This window comes from Calonectris borealis, chromosome 15, assembly GCF_964195595.1.
Source record: "Calonectris borealis chromosome 15, bCalBor7.hap1.2, whole genome shotgun sequence".
Taxonomy (NCBI): domain Eukaryota; kingdom Metazoa; phylum Chordata; class Aves; order Procellariiformes; family Procellariidae; genus Calonectris; species Calonectris borealis.
Window position 1 is genome coordinate 18,713,515 of NC_134326.1, and position 12,034 is coordinate 18,725,548.

Genomic DNA, 12,034 nt, shown 5'->3' on the forward strand with positions numbered 1-12,034 from the left:
CCCAAGCTAATGACGTGATTCCCGTAATCAAGGTCACAGGCCTGGTTTTGCTGGAGCGTGCAGTGGAATGTTATACCCAGGGCGGAACTCAAAACTTCATTTAAAATGGGCTAGGTATCAAAAACTTAAATAATTTGCTTAACAGGAGGAAAAGCATTTAGGGAATGTTTTTCTTTCAGCAGAAAGGAGAAAAGTTGGAGAGCTTGCGGGTCCTCTGGAGTGCTTCATCTAGAGGAAGCTGCAGGGTAAGCTGTGATGCTGCTAAAGTCAACGGCAAAGCTCCTCTCCACCTGGGTTTTGCTCCATCTCCTTTGGGCTACACCCAACTAGGAAGGAGGGTAGTTCAAAGACAGAAAGGATGGCTCATTGCTCAAACCCGTCTGCAAAAAAAAAAAAAAAAGTCATTTCCCAGCTGAGAAACTCACCTGGGGCACCAGTGCCTTAAAATAGCAGCTGTGACGCTGCAATCGCAAACAGCAGCCGCTCCCTGCGCACGCTGCACGAGAGGGATGCACGCCACGGCATACGGGCAACAAACAAGGAAACCCAACATAAGAGGAGGACTTGCAGGTTGGGTTGTTGACACAAGAAAACCTGCTTTAACTCATAAGTCAATAGTTTGCTTGATACAGAAGAAAACTAAATTTGAGCTGAGCAGTCCTGGTGATAAGGCTCAGCGGCTTGGCTGGGAGGGCTCGGGGCGCGGACGGAGGGGAGCGCGGTGCCTGGAGATTTGCACCACGGTTGCTTGGAAAACACGCAAGCACGAGTCCTCCCCTCCTCTCCTGCCAGCCCGACTCCACCACGCTGCCACGCGTGCCAGCTGGAGAGGGATGCCCAGGGCTGGCAGGAGCTCTTGGGGAGCAGAGAGGGGAACGGCTTTTCTGCAGGTGATGGCAGCTTAAAGTGTTTGTGAAATGCTCTGTCTTGTTACCAGGAGAGGTGGCTCACTCTCGAGGTGAGCTTGCATGAATCATACAAGGAAATATAACCGTATAAAACTGGCAAAGCTGAAACTACTGCAGAGAGGGCAAATTCAAAGATGGGTATCTGGTCTTCTGCTCCTAGACCCCCGCTTGGGTGTGTGAGTAAAAGCAGTGGGATAGTCCCACGCTGAGCACTCTGCAGAAGACTATGGAGGCACCGGGGAGCTCATTGGCTCTGACAAGCAATGCTGCACTCGTTTAGGTGGTGAGCGTGCTACTGCTGACTCTCCTCTTCAAGGCAAGAGGCAAGGGACACTTGCTCTGCTCTCCCCAATAGACTTTGGTCATGAGGAATAACAAGGGAACACAGACGATTTGAGTCATCTCCACTGATCCATCATTTGGGGAAGAAAACAGCTTTCTTTTCATTGCTCTATGCAGCAGAAAAGATAAGCAGAAGAAAAAGAAAAGCCACAGGGAATCCCACGCAAGTTTCTTATAGTGCACTGTACTTCATCTATCGGAACTAATAAAACCAGTTACAACTGCAGGGTACACATTCACACAGCTGGATATAACATAAGACAGTCACTGCAAGGAAATACCTCACCGCCACTATTAGAATAGGCTGCACTTTACTTTCAGACCAGATTCTAGCCCTCCATATAATCCAGATGGATGTGCAGGAGCATCCCCTAAAGCAGCACCCGTAACCCGTCCAGCAAACTCCACGAGACCAACGCCTGGGTGCACGTGCTACGTACACGCATTGCCTGTCTGTGCCTGCAACGCTTTCTGCACAGCATGAGCTAGTTTTATTTGCACTGTATATGTGATATAAATTACAGCTCTTTTAGAGACAGGTCTTCCAGAGCACCTTCATGTGCTGAGGGACCTCCCATATTAATGCTTGTTATCGCCGGCTTGTCACACTACGCTTTTATTAACCACAATACTTGTTCAGAGGAAGATGATGCAACGGCTGCATGGGAAGTGTCAGCTATTTTGTACAATGCTGTTTATTGTTTCAGAAAAGAGACTTTCAAAATGGAACGGTCGCTGCCATGTTTACCGACCTCCTCAAGAAGGCTTTTGGCCGTGTCTTTTCTTTCCTGAAAGGGAGGCAAAAATATCAGGATGCAAAAATTAGTGCATGCTGGTGAAGCGGCGAAATCAAGCCGCGCTGTCCCTGACCCGTGACCCTCCTCCTCCGCACCCGCTCCGGCTTTTCCTGGGGGCTGAACTCCAAGGGTTGAGCGGATAAGACAATCCTTTTTCTCTATCTAATCTCTTCTCTGCTGCATTATCTCAGCATGAACACGTGTTGGTTTCTCCACCGCTCAGTTAAACTCTCGCTGGGAGCAGCGGCCATGGTGCAAACAGGGCTGGGGGGGCTGGTCCATCCTCCGTTGTGCGCTGCTGCCAAGGAGCAGAGGTGTCATTGCTCTCCCCAGGAAAGGATCACGCAGGGGAACTTTGATCCATGCAAATAACACATGTGGAATTAAAACGTCTGCCTGTTTTCTTTTATGTAGCTTGCAGTTACCCTTCTCTCATAAGGGGCGTAAAATCAGTTGAGCTTCATCGGTTCCAGCCACCTCCATCACCACTAAGCTCACAGGAGCTTGCTGCGTCCAGGCATATTACATCATACATCAACAAAGGAAGGTTTTAAACCACCACATAATATATTGATAAAAACAGATGTAGATGATAAATAGTAACTTATGGATGTGCATTAAAAGCGGGTGGGTAAGACAATAACTAATCAGTAGAAGCAAAATCATTATTACTGAACAAGAAGGCAGGGCTGGACCGCCTGGCTCACGTAGGCGCTGTGTCGACCTGCTCTGCTCCACAAAGCCATTTCCTCGTCGGCAGAAAGCGGCGTGTTGAGGCGGGCGCCGAGCAGAAAGCAGCGGTTGCTGAGCAGAGCACCGCGGTGTAAAGGAGCTGGCAGGCACGCTGCCGCGCCGGTGGCATTAAATAGTCAGTAATGTAACCTTTCCACTGTACGGCCTCTCTGGGAACCATTATCTTTTATTGCCCTCTGGAAATCATTAACTCTATATCCAAAAGCCTATGCAGACAGAAGCAGGATAACTGGAGACTGATAAAACTCAATTTTCTCCAGATTAAAACTGAATTCAGTTTTCAGACTTCTAGTGTACTCTCACTCTCAAAAGTAAAATTGTGAGGTTGCCCTTCACCCAGCAGCTGCTTAGTAACTCCTACGATATGCAAAAATCACAATTAGCATGAGCAGCCACGGAGACCTGGGTGCAGGTACACGTGGGCTCCCACCCCATTTGCCTGCAGGACCTGCTGACGGCCACAGCGGGACGTGGACTCCTGCGGACACACATTCCTGCAGCATCTCGTGGGGTTTTGGTCCAGACACGCAAGGATGGCTACAGTCAAATTAATTAAGGCACATTGACATCACATTAAAACCAATTTCACGCTTCCAGAAAGCAACGTCAGTTCAGTCCTTCCCATCAGCGGGCGTCACTGAGCCCATAACGACACAAGGGTAATTAGCAGGCTGCCCAAGCCCACGCACCGGTGACTGGCAGGACCCCGCAGCCCACCTCCCCACACCATCATGGGCAGTCCCACAGCATCACAGCTCAGCGGGATTCGGGGAGGGTGAAACCCAGGACCTGTGCATCTTTACTTTCCGTACCACGAGGCTCATAGCCCCAGGAAGGAGCGATGCTATTTTTTAAGCTTGCAGAAACGCTGCATGCTGCGAGATGTAGAGGTTACCGTATTTCTGTAATCGTGCGGGTAAGGGCTTTAGGTGGACAGAATCCAACTATTAACAGGTATTATGGGAAACCCAGAGAAAAGAACGCACAGGCTCAAAGTTTGTCACCTCCGGATTTCCCCGTTCTGCACCTTCCACCATCAGATGAGGCAAAGGCAAAAGCTGTTTCTTCTGTAGAGCCAAGAGCAGGCAAAGCTGCTGAGTCGCATCCAGGCGACAGCAGACACCTCCGATTCACACAACACTGCGTCATGAGAATCTCGTGTTTAAGACGATCCCTTTCCTGTAAAGAGTGGCAGAACTGGTTTTGCAGCCCTTCGGTCATGCTAATTTGCTGATGGAAAACAAGGTGCTTGTAAGGGAGAGCAAGCAAGCAAGTGAGCTTTATTTGGCTTAATCACTGGGTTACTATATACCAGATGAACACCATTTAAGTTGTATAACTAGTGTAAAACCTCCTTAAGTAGGCTGCACTTAAAACAAGAGCCTCTCACCCATGAAACCATAGCCTTCTCTCCAACAGCAGGTGACTGTCACTCCACAGCTGGCAGAGGCAAAGGAGAGGAGAAGCTGCCCTGAGGCTTTATGTCAGGACCACCAAGGTCCATAAAGTCACACAAGGTGTTCCCCTTTCTGCAGGGACACAGTCTCAGCTGGGAGAGACTTACTTGGACTCTTAAACTTAGCAGCATAAGGATAAATTGTGGACATATTTTGCTAAAATAAATGCAAAGGTTCTATAAGGCAAAGGGGACTGACCCAAACTTCTCTAAAGTCACTGAGCACTTTTCCCAGCAGCTTAATTGCCCCTCAGGTGAGGAAACCCCACCTCTCCCCGCAGATTCGCCTTTCACAGCAAAGGAAACAGCTACGAGCATTATGATGAACAAATGTATGGGCTCCTGACCGGGGAAAACTAAAATGCAAGCCATATTGGGGGCTTAACGCGACATTGTATACAGAAAATAATCCTAAAGCAAACCAGCACAGACTGTGCTATGCTGAAGATTTCTCAGTTTTTTTCCCAGCCATAGAAAGCGAACAGACTCCTCCATAGCTATGCAAGAATGGCTGTGCTGGAGGAGGAATAGATTATATATTGATAAATTAGTGGGGATTGACAGGCTCATGAGCAGAGTAATTTAATGTGCTCATGAATGCAACTTCTATGCTGCACAACATGAACTGGGCAGCGAAAGGGCAGTTACAGGAGTTCTGTACCATGATGAATTCATCTCGAAGTGGCGGCGGGATGGCATCTATGTAAATAGAGCTTCCTTTGTGTGGCCTCAGACACTGACCCGGCGGGAAGACACGGCGGAAGGCGATCCCACAAAGGCAGGCGACGGCTCTGCTCCGCTGGATCTCTGCAAACCACAGCCTTGGCAGCAGCGCCTGGCAGCGAGGGCCTGCCCTGGCCAGTAATAGCACGGTAATGAACTGGAGTAATTTTTATTAACCCACTGAAGAATGACTGCATGGTGAATGTATCTGAGCCAGAGAGGGAAGAACCTGCTCTTCCCTTCCTCAACCACAGCGTGCCAGCGAGGGCACACAGCGCTTGACATCTCCTTTGCCTGTTTCTTCAATCAAGTCCACCTGTATTTTCTGCACCTTCTGCAAACCTCTCTTCTGCAAATCCCTCTTCCGCATCTCTCTTCTACAAATAAACCCCCTTCCCGGTTTCCTCCTGGCTCCCAGATGGCAGAGCTCTGCCTGCATTTGGTCTCCAGCGACTTCCCCGCAATGCTCCATAGCGCCTACATTGCAAAGCCTGGAGCATTTTAAAAACTGACTGTATTTGCTTTTTTTAAGCTATTGTAGCTGAGCCAGCTCCAGCATGGGGCTGTATTTGGCAGTTGTCCATGGCTGCTGTGAAGCGATAAGTGTGGCTGCCACTGCAGCTTGCCTTCCCCCGCAGCAGCTCGAGATGAGACAGGAAAGGGTGGGATGGGTGTCAGCTCGAGAGCAAGCTGTGACAAACATGAGGCAGGAGACTGAAACTCCTGACGTACCAGAGATGCTGAAAGGGCGACCGCAGACCTCCTGGGCCATGAAGGAAAGGAAGCCCCGCAGAGCTGCCCGGCACACGTTACGGGTCCCAGAGTGGCACAGATCCAAAACCAGTTGTGTTTTTCATGCTTTTCTACACCTTTCTTTCCAGCCACACCACAGCCTATGTAAAACCTCTTTGCCATCACACACTTGACCTCTAGCCTTGGGAATAAACTCAACACGGAGGTGAAGCCAATGGTTTCTGTTGAAGGGTCCCAGGACAACTAGGAGATGTGGCTCCCATCCTATAGCTCAAAGCCACTGCTGGAGGCTGACTTTGGCTCCCAGAGAAAAAAAAGAAATGGGCAGAAACAAAACGGAACCATGCCCAGGGTTTGTGAACTGGGGGCTGGCAGCTGGATCCCAAGGGTAAGAAAATCATTGTGGGCACAAGCTTGGCAGGGGCTTAGGGAGGATGGCAGACACTCCCGTGCGCCTGTCAGACAGCGTGGCTATTGTGTACAGCAATTATTGGGATTAAATAAGAACAGAGAAACGCTCTGTTGAGCAAGAGTGACAACTGCAAGCTGCACTTCCAGCAGGCGAGAGAAAAGGCAAGAGAAATGAGTAAAATGAAGTGCAGAGAAGGGCTCAAGGCAAAGCTCTGGCACAGGATTTTGATCACAGATGGGTAAAACTGAACACAGTGCATTCATTTCTTCCTGACAGCTCTGATAGGACCAGCAGCTCTCTACCCTCAACCTGAGATCTTCCTCCAAGACCTCTCAGAGCTGCTGATCTTCTCCCAGGGCTCCTCAGGATCTGGAAGCTCTTCAGAGTGTCCAAGTCCCCCACAAGCAGCAAGTGTTGGGGTCTCCTAGTTGAGCTCCGCCTTCAAACCCTTCCTCCAGATGCAGATGCGGAGGCTACCATGAAGCGTTAGACAATGGTGGGTGTCTCCAAGGTCTGAGACCACACGGACTGCATGACCGCGGGGCCTCCCTGGTTGCACTTTGAGCATCTTCCAGTCTCTCTGCCTCTGAACCTCGCCCCAGAAAACTCCACATGCTCGTGCTCCACAGGCTCCACGTCCTCACCCTCACACCCTGCCCAGGCAGCAGGTAGCTGCTGCTCCCCTTGTTGTTTCTGCATGAGCAATCAGCACCTGCAAAGCGTGGTGCCAGACCCTCGGGATGCTGGGCTGGGGCAGGACGGGCTCTCTGTGTGCTCTGCCATTGTTTTAACCCACACCTCGCTTCAGGCACTCGGAGACTCCTTCCCATCGGAGCTGGCTCCAGTAATCACACTGGGGGAAGAAAAGAGGAGGCAGGAGGGAAGAGTGCACTGCACTTGGTTCACATCGCCTTTTGAGCGGTGCTGATCTTGACCGTGGCTGTTTCTCATTGCTGTGGACAGCTGACTGCGTTCGCCATCAGGGCGGCATAAGGGAAGCATCACGGAGGTGGTCCCTTGTGTCTTCTCTTGAGTGGTCGTTCCCCGCTGCCTTGGCAGAAGGGATGGCAGCCCGGAGGCTGGGACAGCAGGGCAGCCCCTGGCAGCCAGCAGGGAACCACCAGCACGTGCAGCAACTTGCAGAGACACTCTGCAGAGCAAGGCAATGCAAGCAGAAAGACGGAGCCCAGCGAGGGATGCAGCGACCCTCGTTGTCACCCAGGACCAACCCCAGGGCTCCCACCCAGCCTGCCAGGAGCTGCTCTGGGGCAGGTCCTCCAGCCAGCACCCAGGGCCACCCACACTTCTCATGGGTGCCACTGCCCTCTGCAGTCCCCAGAGGAACACGCAGCTCGCCACCTCTGGCATCCTCTCCTTCCAGCCTCACCTCACACGGGCTTCCCTACGAAGTCCCAGCCCAGAAGATAATTCATCCGAAGAAACGCATTTACCGGCAGTGAGAGCACTGGAAACGGCGCTGGGGGCGAGCGGGGGCTCTGACCCCCCACCCCGTGCATCACACCAGCTGGGAACTCCCCAGCTGAGCTGCGGTTCTTGCAGAAGGTGCCGAGGAATGACCGAAAGCCTGAGCAGAGAGGGTGTTATCCCACACTAATCCCTCCACCTGTGTCCATTTGCAGGAAACCTTCCCTCTTACAGCTGGTCCTAAGAAAAATTAAACGTGCCCCAAGCATCCAAGAGCAGAGCCATGGCCACACGCTGCCTTTGGTCACGTAGTTTGGGACATGCCTGACTCAGCACGGATGTCTCAGTCTAAACCGGCTACTTTAGGCTGCGTTTATAGTCAGGAAAGACTCAGTCAGTGAAGCGTTAACACACTCAGCTCGCGCTGAAAGTGGAAGTGGAAGCAGTCGAGGTGAGGAGGCAGAGAGCAGCACCAGGAGGGAACACGCTGCAGAGGACAACAGCTTTGGCAACTCGCATAAACGTCCTTGTGGAAGCTTTCTAGACCGCTGAGACCTGGCTGGGTCAGGATCAGGGCAGGACAGAGGGCAGGGCAGAATTTCTTCAGCCACCCATGGAGATGCATCGCTCCAGAGGCAAAGAGCGGCTGAGCCATCAGGACACCTCCAGAGTCCCTCCGGCTGGCTGCTGAGGGAGGGGAGAGCAGCCGGGAGCTCCCAGGGAGCCACAGGGGGTGGTGATCCTTCACCAGTACTGGGTTTTCCCCTTTTCCAGGCATTGGGATCATGAGGTCCCAGCCAAAAGCATCTCTTGGGTCCTCCGAGGCTTTAGGGAGTGTGGCATCAGGCACGAGCCTTGCCCTGTCCTGCCCCAGCTCTGTGATGGGGGATGCTGCCCTTGCACAAGCCCCGCTCCTTCTGCTCAGGGCCGCTGGACCCCCAGGCAAACTAAACCCTATCCCTCCCACCACGGTGCTGTGTTCCTGCTCCGCAGAGCACAGCTCCACACGTCCAGCAAGCTTCCCGGCTTTCTCCTCGTCCTGCGGCTGAAGACACGCTCCCTGCAGCGCAGCTAAGAGCGAGGACCTTGGGAGCACTGCTCTGAGCCCCTGGGCTGCACGGAGAGACCGGGAGAAATCCCCAGGGAGTCTGCTGGCTGCAGGGGACTGGTTTTGGAGGTGTCCTGGGAAGCACCCTCGCTCCAGCCCAGCCTGGCACTCCTCCCCAGCCGCCTCGCAGGCTGCCAGCCAGGACAGACCTTGGTCTGAGCAGGTTGGCCATGCTGGTGAGCTAGCAACTACGGTTACGAGTAAACATTTCTGCTTTGAAGGTTTTTCTTAGTAAGCCAGCCAAATTATTACATATAAAATCTACACCTTAATGCAAAAAGCGGAAATAGAGTCTCTTGTTTTATGTGTATTAGCATAAGCGCTGGGCAGTATTTGCTCTGGAGCAGCAAGTTAATCATAAAAGCAGTTTAGTATGTGGCTTGTTTGCAAAATGGAAAGCAGAAGATAAGAAAGGGCATCTGTGCCGAGGGCTCTGGCACCTGGCTGCTTTCGACATAGCTCGAACAGAGACTAACACCACCCATGGCTCCCACGCGGCGTTCCCCTGCCAGCCCTCCCTCCAGCCCTGAGTCCTGAGTGAACCTTTAAAAGCCCTGATAATACTGCTGTTATAAACACAATAAGAGTAAGAAAGACAGCGAGGCTGGGCTGATTCCTGGGGGAGAAGTGGAAGAAGGATGTTCCCTGACAGAGCTGGAGCTGAAGATTCAGATATCCACCACTGCCCCCGATCCCAGTATCATAAACTGGTGCCGATTTTCAAGACCCAATAATCTGAACAAGAGCCTGCAGGCCAAATTCACCCAACGTTTAGTTGTGTCAGAGCTCATACAGTTTTACCAGTGATGAATTTGTATCTTTGGGTACAGAATCGTAATGGGCTTGAGCGCTCTGGGAGCAACGTTTTGATAGAGAAACAACACGACCGCGGTCACAGACTCAGACTCTGAACGCTGAAATCCCCCAACTCGCACATTACAAGACACCCAGGCAACATAAATGCACCTCCGTTGTCCCCTGCCTCACTGCCTGCAGGAGATGAATGGTGCTCACTCGCTGTATGCTGCTTCTCCGCACCGCTCGAGCCGGGCATTCTCTGTGCTGGTAAAACCCTGCTCTGAGGACAAACCGCATCGTCTCACCAGCTCTTCTGAGGTACTCGATACCAGAATATTGTGCGATGCCAGGGCTTGGCCTCATAGTCTCATTTCTTGGGCTGAGACAGAGCAGTGACAGTAACGCTGCTGTTCTAGTCACCAACCTACACCACTTAATATTCAAACGACATCAACAAGCGCTTTACACATCCAAAGCTCAGCTCTGTGGCTGCTCCGAGCACTCAGCACTTCTGAAAAAGCATCTCCTCGGCTGCTGCTCCTGCCTGCACCGTTGCCACCGACCACCCTGCTAGCAGGTTGGGCTCTGGAGACAGCCGCCTCCTCCAGCCGCCGCTCCCAGAGCTCCCTCCATCCCAGTCCTGGCCGCAGCTCCCTCCCTCCCGGCTCCTGGCCACAACACACGAGCCTGGGACAGGGATGGCAGAGCAGCAACCTTCACTCAGCCACTGCCTGAAGCATCTACCCGACCCTGCAGGCTGGCTCTGGCCGTCTCAGTGCCTGCAGGGTACCTGGGGCCAGGCGCATACCTGGGATAGGCACACACCCTCCGTTTAAAAATAAGCACATGTGCTCACGTGAGCACTCGGCGACAGCCGAGCCAGCGGTGTGAATATTGGCTGAACACCGACTGCCTTTCCAAACACGTCGTTGGCTGTGTGGTGAATGGGATCTTCTCCCCCGCTGCAGCACCCATTTTTTACTTGCTCCAACCACCCTTTGCAGGGGAAGCAGATGGGTGTTACTTGCTCTTCACTAACCTACAGCTGGACTGTGGGAAAGGCAAGTCCCGAGCGTGGCCCAAGCTGTTTGACGTGTTGAGGGCTCTGTTCTCAAAGGGAGAGCAGGCAGAGACCGCAGCTCTTGCTAGAGGAACAAACTGAATTTCATCTGCCAAAGGCAAGGGTAAAGCCTGGGGCACTCAGCTCCGGCAGCAGCTACCTGTGGGGGGACCCTGTCCCCACCGGCCTCTGTCCTCCGCAGCACTTAGTCTACTCTCAGCCTCAGCCTTACCCCCTTGTCCCAGCTCCCCAGCTCACACAGTTTCACACTGGTCTCCTCTAATCCATATTTATTTCTCACCCTTTTCACGTTCCTGACCCTGACCTATTCTTCCTGCTGCGGCACCACCAGCAGTGTTTACCAGAGCCTCAATTAACGCTTGACCTGACGTAGAACAGAAGGAAACTAAGCTTATAGTTTATTATAATTTGTGTAAAACAGCTTATATTTGGGCAACAGATCTTTACAAAATCTGTTGTCCCTCCCCAAATGCAAATTCCTTGCTCAGAGAGGGAGGGTGGGTGGGCAGCGCTGCTCCAAGGAAAGGTCACCAGAACTACAGCCATCTAAGAGACAAGGGTGAATCCTTGCCTCCCTCTTGGCTGGAATAAAATAAATACAGAAACAAAAGCCAAGCTGAGGCGGACATCCAGGACAGAAAATTTTCAGCTCAAACAACTACAATTGGCAGAGTTATAAGCAAATGGAAACTTGAAAACAGGAACTTGCAGTGGGATAGACTGAACAACCTGAGCGACGGGCAGCAGTGCCCGGCTCATCAACAGCCGGTGGAAACCTGTTATCTCTGGGAACACAGGCACAAAAGAAAACTCCCCAAATTATAATTTAAAGGTCAGACTTTCACAGGTGCCAGCTTCAAGAGGAGCTCCCAGCAGTCTGAAAATCAGACCCCTGGGGTGCAGAGAGCCTGCGGGACCCGGGAGAACGGAGGAGACTTTATCACCGCCTTATCTGCCAAACGGGCAGTTATTTCACCCAAACTCGCACCTGCCCACGGCAGAGGAGGAGAGAGAGAACCGGCGGCAGCAGCTCCCCTCCATCCCCCATAGTGAAACCCGCCCTGCCCCGACACCCACCCGCTGCGGGCAGGTACCTATAGATCCATATGCGCTACCTCCCGCCGGGCTCGGCCCCACTCCCCAGCTGCACGCAGCTCCTTCCCGGGGCATCCTGACCCTCCGCTGTCCTTCCCGCAGCGCCGGCCCCTGGGGTCCCTGTTCCCCCCCATCCCCTGAGCCCGCGGGGGGTGCCCGGTGACCGGCGAAAGGTGCCGCTTACCTCCGGCGGGGATGCTTCAGCGGGGACGCTCCGGCGGGGACGCTCCGGCGGGGGCCGCCGCCCGGGGCGCGGTGCCGGCCGAGCGCCCGCCGCCCCCAGCCCAGCCGCGGCCCCGCGCCGCAGTGACACCGCGCTGCGCTTTCGCTTTCCCTTTCCCTGCGGAGGAGGGGCGGCCCCGGCTGCCGGCCGCCCCTCCGGG

At 53.1% G+C, this 12,034-nt stretch overlaps 1 protein-coding gene across 20 annotated transcripts in view; it reads right to left on the minus strand.

The window, feature by feature from the left end:
• LOC142088803 (organic cation/carnitine transporter 2-like) overlaps window positions 1-12,034 on the minus strand; it is a 60,883-nt gene that overhangs the window by 14,398 nt on the left and 34,451 nt on the right. For 2 of the 20 annotated variants that reach the window (XR_012676013.1, XR_012676007.1), the window contains exon 1: window positions 3,787-4,898. The exons of 12 other annotated variants lie outside the window; for them this stretch is intronic. The gene's annotated coding sequence lies outside the window, so the exon portion shown is untranslated. 6 more of the 20 variants (XR_012676008.1, XR_012676014.1, XR_012676004.1 and 3 more) reach the window with 6 other exon arrangements.